Below are 6,922 nucleotides of genomic sequence, written 5' to 3'. Positions count from 1 at the left end.
AAGAAAGAATAACAATGGTATTAGTGATGAATGAGGGTATGGATTGCTTCTTATACTTTTTTACATATATTTGAATAGCAGGTAGCACAGAGCTAAACTTAGTTAATAAATATCATATGACAATAATGCTATTCAAGAATGGAACTTCATAATCATACCAGAAACCAAGAGGAGTCACTGTACCACTACAAATCCATATCCAATTTGAACTAGAAGAATTATAAGCAATCCTTTTATTCCTTCAGGATTTACTCTTTTCACATTCTTCACAATGACTAGTCCAAACCATCTCCTTTCTCTTTAGATTTCTTATATCACTTGCATGTCCAAGTCCTTTAGCTTCTCATTTCCTACTTTGCTCAGAAAATAAAGGTTACCCTATGTCTATGTATCCCCTCCCAATCTTTTTCTTGAACTCTTATCTAATGCTAAAGTACCTACTGAACTTTTTGTGATAGCTCTTTGGAAAACAAAGTAGATGTCCATCAGTTAGGGAATAAAATAAAATAAAAAATTCAGCTTGACCTATAAGTGCTTTTGATATCTAGCTCACACCTACTTTGCTAACCTTTTTTTTATGTTTTCCCCTTTATGTACTTTCATTTCTAGTTGAACTTGCCTGCAAACTATTTTGCATAAACGTAATTCCATCTTACATATCCATGCATTTTCACAAGTTAGTTCCCTGTATTTGTAGTAAACTCCTCATTTTAATAAAGTACAATTCCTTTAAAACACAGCTCAGGTTCTGCTCCTATACAAGGACTTTTCTGATTATGAATTGAATTCCACTAATAAATATTTCAGAAGAACATATTTGGAGCTTGTTGATTTTGAACTAATAGACATTAGATGGAATTACCAAATCAGAATTATATTTTATTCATTCATTCAACGTTTATTATGTGCCTATTATGAGTGTGAATCCTGGATGTAGAACATGACGGGCTTCCTTATTAGCCATTGATTTTTATTTCTTTCTCTTCATCTTTTGTGAGAAGTCAGTGATTATTGCCCCTCTCTGTGCTCCACTAAACTGCCCCCCCCAATCTTTATGTCACTAGGCTGTGCCTCTGATTAAAAAAAAATATTTAGGGCTTTTTTCCCCCTCCCTTTAGTAAATATTTAGTAAATTAGTTTAGTAATTATCATTTGGTAAATATCTTTTACTAAATTTTAGCAAATATCATTTAGTAAATATCTCATAACTATCCTACCTTATCTAGTCATTCATAGCAACATGGAAAGTTTTGTCCTTAACTTCATCTTCAGTACTAGTAGACTGTGCTGGTCGGGCCGAGCACTCTCCTTCTAACAGGAGCAGGCTTCCAGGGTCATACTCACCAGTCGTCGGAGCCCACCCGGATAAACACAGAGACGAGCCGATCAGGAGGTGCAAGCACTCGAACTTTGTTCAGAGACCATCATAGCAAGGCCAAGCAGGAAAGCAAGAGCAGGAGCAAGAGAGTGAGCTCCGATCCCTACCGCCCCTTATATACCTTCCTAGCCCCTCCTCCTCAGCCTGCCTACTAGTGATTGGTTGTAGGATCAGATACCAGAAGGGGATGTCTGGGGTTAGCACTGCACCAAGGGAGAGGACATGACAAAGGAAGCTAGGCCCAGATACCGGAAGGAGACGTCTGGGGTTAGCGCTGTACCTAGGGAGAGGACTAGACAAAGGGAGCTCGTTCTCTGCCGTCCCACTCCCATGCGGCACAGACCCCTGCCTCAGGAGCACATGCTCCGGCTACTTCCCCGTATCCTGTTCCTACCCCAGTTCACCACAACTCCACATGGCACAGCCCCCTGCCTCGGGAGCATGCGCTCCGGTTACTTCCCCGTATCCTGTCCCTGCCCCATCTTGCCACAACCCCCACGTGGCACGTAGCAAACATCAGACAATCCCTCACAGTAGACGCTTAAGATTAAAAGTCTTTCATGTTTAAATAATTCACATCAATGTTTTAAGGAACATCTATACAGCTTACTTTAACTCAAATCATAATCACAATGAGCATGACTGTGCAATTGCTTTCAATATATAAGCACACAGTAATGCAGATAAAAAAACAAACTATGACATTTTAGCAAAGAAAATAGAATATTGACATACAATAAAAAGGCTATTGAAGCATAGTAATTCAGGTTGAAAAGAGTTTCCACTAAGTCATGTACAAAAACAGAAAAATACTTTCAAAAATAAAATTTCTTTTAAAATTGAAATTAGTTACATACATTGAATTCTAGGGATTTTCTTAGAATTCTCTTAAGCAGTTACATAATTCCATGCTTTAATACACACACACACACACACACACACACACACACACACACACACACACTCATTCCAAAGTGAAGTTCCCACCTTTAACCACTGGGTGGCTGGAATGCACTTGTTATGAAAGTTTTATTGCTAGTACTTGGTTTTTGTTACCAAATGGGTGAGATAGCTGGTCAATAGTGCCATCTAGTGGTCAAACATTCAATAATATAATTTCTTTAGCCACTCTTTAGTCATTTGTTGCAAATATTTTGTTTCTAGTTGGTTGTAATAATTGAAAATGCTACTCTGGACATTTTTGTACTTTGTTAATATTATTATTCTTGGTGAGTTATCTCACTAGTGAAATTATCATGTAAAAACATAAGGATGTAAACAATTTAATAACTTTTCTGCATAATTCAAAATTGCCTCCAGAACAGTTGAAATGATTCACAGCTTCAAAAGAACTGAAACAAAATACCTATATTCCCACATCCCCTCCAACAAAGTTTTCCATCATTTATTGCCATTTTTATTGTCCTGTAACTGCCTTTGCCATGGAAGATGTGGGATGTTAAACTAGATGTTGAATAACTTGAAGGCATTTATCAAGCTTGATGAGTGTGACGGGATTCATCAGTGTTGTTTTACATAGCATGTTTCTGATTATTTGTGATTTTAAGCATTGGTCATAGTCTGTAATTCTTCCTTTGAAAAGTATTCATATGGTTTGACTACTTTTCCATTGGGAAATGGTTTCCAATCTTTTTTTTTTTGAGCTGTTCTATTTGTATTTTCATTGTCTTTGCTAACACCCTAGTCATTCCCATTAACTTTATTTGTAATTGCCTAATCATGGAAAATGACAAATATGCATCTTGTTGAAACTCTATTGCTTTTGTCAACCATATTTATGGTAGAGCTTAGAGCAATTAGCACTGGATTGATAGGAACAGATGATTATTAGTGATTACTCCTGTCCTGTCCTTTTGCCTCCTTTAAGAAGTAATTCAATTTTTCTGTTCAGTTTAATATACCTTCCTTAAAAGAAAAATTAGGGAATCTATAGTCCTAGAAATAGATTACATCTGGTTTTCAAAGATCAACTTAGCTAAACATGGAGTAGCTCATCACCTATGTTATTGTTGTTGTTGTTCAGTCCTATTTCATTCTTTGTGACCCCCCATGTGGTTTTCTTGGCAAAGATCCTGGAGTGGTTTGCCATTTCTGTTTCCAGCTCATTTTACAGATGAAGAATTGAGGCAAACAGGGTTAAATGACTTGCCCAGGGTCACACAGGTAGTAAATGTCTGAGGACAGATTTTAACTCAGGAAGATGAATCTTCCTTACTCCAGGCCCAATACTTTATTCACTGTACCACCTAGCTGCCCATATTATGCCTCCTGTAGTATGGCCACTTGCAAATAGTACTGAAGAAACTTATAAGTATCACTCTTGACATTTTTTCTACAAATCATACCAGAAGGCAAAGGAAGTTTCAGTTAAATGGAAGAATGAGCTACAAATTCTTCTTACAGAGAAAAATAAAGGAGTTAGTGGAGTTCATTGTGAGTCCAAAGGAAATAACCAATGTAATTCCACGGGAATCTCAGTTCATTACGCGTTGCAATGCTTGTGATAAGCACTTAATAAAATACCACCATGTAAATGAGCAGAGGTTATGTGCTGACATCTATTGCAAAGGATGAGATGGTAGTGAAATTACGTGAAGAACTAGATAAATTCCTTCAAATCAAATAAATATGGCAGGGGAAAGATGATATATTCAGGAAAGAATAAGCATTTATGTAGCACTTACTATGAATCAGACACTGTGCTGAACACTTTAGAAAATTATATTACCTCATTTGATCCTCACAACAACACTGTAATACAGATGCTAATATTATCCCAATTTTAAAGTTGAGGAAACTGAGGCAGACAGAAGTTAAATGACTTGCCCAGAGTCACACAGCTAGTCAGTGTCCAAGGCCTGATTTAAACCCAGGTCTACCTGACTCCAGACCCAGCACTTTATCCACTGTGCCATTAGCTGCCTCCAGTTTAATGCTTCATGATTTTAGGACAAAGGTGGGCATAGGGGGGACAGTGAAAAAATGTGCTGGAAAATATGACTGAGGGATAAGAAAGGGGAGAGGCTAAAGGCTATACAGAAACCTCACTGCCATGTACAGGAAAACTTTCTTTGAGAAAATAACTGGGAAGTGTTAAGTATGTTGAGCAATAATGACATCATCAATAACTGAATTTGTATTTTAATAGGCAAGAAACAGCTTATTTCTGAGGTAAAAAGTATCTGTCAATAGCCAACTGTATATAACCAATTTGTTACTATAAAAAAAAAAATCAGTCAATACTGAATTGGAAAAAAGATGAAACTGTGAAAACAAGACATTGTGAATTTGAGACAAGTCTAGCATGATCTATTTTACAATCTGTCCTCTGATTTCAGACCATGTATCATCCCAAGTACCTTGACCCTTCTAGTTAGTCTTTTGTCTTTGCTTGTTTGTTTGTCTCTCTAGGCTTTTGCCACCACTGAAAGGTTTTCCTGGAATTTCCTATATAGGACTCAAATTGTTCTTTTCCATATGACTGTGGCAGTAGTTCTGAGAACCGTTAAGTTGGCCAACCGCTATCCTCATGGTGGCTTTTATACGTCCATTTTAGGATGTCAGCTTTCTTCCATACATGTGTTGCACAGCATTTTCACACAATTCTTCCTTTTTACAAAGGAAAGAGGAAGGATCCAGTATGCACCAGACACTGGGCTGAGACAAATATTGCATTTGTTCTTCACAACAACCCTGAGAAAGTGAGTCTCTTGAATTTCATTTCTGTTGTTTTGTCTTTATTGAATAATCTAGTGACTAGTTCTGAGGCCAGAACTATAGATACTAGGCTATGCTACTGATTCAAATAACCCAGATGAAGTTCCCACATTCATCCATTAGGGAGCTAAAACTCATAAGCACTGAAAATGAGCATTTGCCTCTAACAGCTGGTTCTTACCGAGTCAGACACTTATTTGGTTAGCAGCATCCCTTTAGTGATTAACCACTCATAAACACCAATTTGTCCAACCATTACCTCAGAGTTGAGCACATATTTTGTTTCTAGTTTGTTCTAATAATGCATATGTTTCTATGACCCTTTCTGTACAATGTTTCTTAACCTCCTTGGTATATAGTCTCCATAGTGAAACAATATTACTTCCCTGTAACAAAGAAAGGTGTGGGAATATTCAGGTTGAGTCAGCTACCACTGCCAGGAAAAACTCTACAAAGGATATTTTCCCATTATATCTACGTTGCCAAAGGGCATAAAACTAGTAACCTTTCTTAATTAATTCTAATTTGCTTCTCAAAATAGTTGAACCAATTCATAGCTTTGCCAGTAGTGAATGAAAATGCCTGTCATTCCACCTCTTTCTACTAATTTCAGACATTCTATATGGTATTTAGGGAGAATGGCTCAATACCAAGCTGTACTTGCAGCTTAAGTGAAACTCAAGACTTACGGGGGCATGACTATAAGACAGCCTTTTTGAACACAGTTTGCACATTATGTGTACCTCTGTTTACCCTTTTGGATTGGCTTAACGTGCATGTGCCCTGCCGGAATATCCTTAATGAAACTGAAGTGCCACCCATACATAGGGCCTTTTCTGATCCTTTCAGCTACGAATATAGCTGAAACAAGGCTAGAAGGAGAAACAAGGCTAGAAATAGTCTGACCATATGATGTCTATCAAATCAATGCTCTTTTAACTCTAATTCTTCCTTTTTATCTTTGTCCATGTTATGGTATAAGGTCTGGATCTTTCCATTGCTTTAGGAAAACCCTATTGAGGAACACCCTATCAACGCAGATCAGCACCTACTCTGCAACTTTCAGTCTTAGACTACCCAGAGCACTGAGAGGTTTAATGATTTGCTCATAGTCAGACAGTCAGTATTTAGTAGAGGTGAGACTTCAGCCCGAGTTTTCCTGACCCAGAGCTCATCTCTCTGTTCATTGCACTATCCTGGGTACATTATATTACCATTTAATTTGGAGTGATGAAGTGGCTAAGAATGGCTCAGTTTGAGTTGTATCTCTGAGCTATTTAATGATCATTAATTGCTCTAAATATGTTTGCTTGTGAAGTCCTAGCTTACAAGTAGATTTTGTCTTTACTTTAGTGTACATTGATAGAAGCAGTAGGACTTTGAATCAGTAGTCGGGTGCTCACACAAAGACAAGGAGGTTGGAGGAGTAAGAGCTGAGTCAGCTGTCCTGCTGCTTTCATCTTCTACCAAATCAGTGCTTGTTCTAGGCTGAGGAAAAAGGCAAAAACAGCAAACTTTTGCTTTTCAGGTGCCCCATGTCATTCTGACACCGCACAGCTCAAACTGAGAAAGCTCTGTGTGTGTGTGTGTGTGTGTATGTGTGTGCGTGTGTGTGTGAGAGAGAGAGAGAGAGAGAGAGAGAGAGAGAGGCAGACAGACACAGACAGAGACACACACAGTGAGAGAGAGAAACAGAGACAGAGAGATAGAGAGAGAGGGAGGAAGAAAGAGAAAGACAGGGAGGGAAGGAAGAAGGGGGAGAGGGAGGGAGAGAGAGAGAGAGAGAGAGAGAGAGAGAGAGAGAGA

This window comes from Vombatus ursinus, unplaced genomic scaffold (genome assembly GCF_900497805.2).
Source record: "Vombatus ursinus unplaced genomic scaffold, bare-nosed wombat genome assembly UNPS02015404.1, whole genome shotgun sequence".
In the NCBI taxonomy this organism is placed as follows: Eukaryota; Metazoa; Chordata; class Mammalia; order Diprotodontia; family Vombatidae; genus Vombatus; species Vombatus ursinus.
Note: the sequence above shows the minus strand (reverse complement) of the source record.